Genomic DNA, 527 nt, shown 5'->3' with positions numbered 1-527 from the left:
ACGGGCCGGGAGGGGTGCAGGGGGGCACCGTTCCTCCCAGAGGTCGGCTCCCGGCAGAGAAGGCCCTCCACGCGTGTTGAAGCGCGAGAGGGTCGGGGAGCCGGGAGGCCCTCAGCCCCTTCCCCCAGCGCCCAGTTCGGGAAGCCAGAGTTGACTGAAGAAGCGCCCCAGGATCCCAATCACAGACGGCTCAGGGCGTGGGAGGGGTCTCCCCAGCCCCCTCCCGGCCCTCTCCGCCGCCAGGGCTGGGGGATTCCTCGAGCTCGCGCTGGTCCCGGGACTGAGCTTCTTACCCACATCTCACGCGCCCGGGGGTGGAGACCCTCCTCTGCACTCCTCTTCCAGTCCCGCACTCAGCCCGCGTGGGTCTGGACCCGCCGCCGTGCCCACAGCACAGGACTCCTTCCTAGCACCCCGCAGGGTCCATTCCAGCTCCCAGGTCAGTCCCTTCCTCGGGGCCCCCTCATAGCCTGTCCTGCACAGATGCCCGGTCTAAACCGTCCCAGATGGAGCCCAGATCCCTGCTG

This window comes from Myotis davidii, unplaced genomic scaffold (genome assembly GCF_000327345.1).
Source record: "Myotis davidii unplaced genomic scaffold, ASM32734v1 scaffold306, whole genome shotgun sequence".
In the NCBI taxonomy this organism is placed as follows: Eukaryota; Metazoa; Chordata; class Mammalia; order Chiroptera; family Vespertilionidae; genus Myotis; species Myotis davidii.
The sequence above is the reverse complement of the archived record's forward strand: the minus strand, read 5'-3'. Positions refer to the sequence as shown.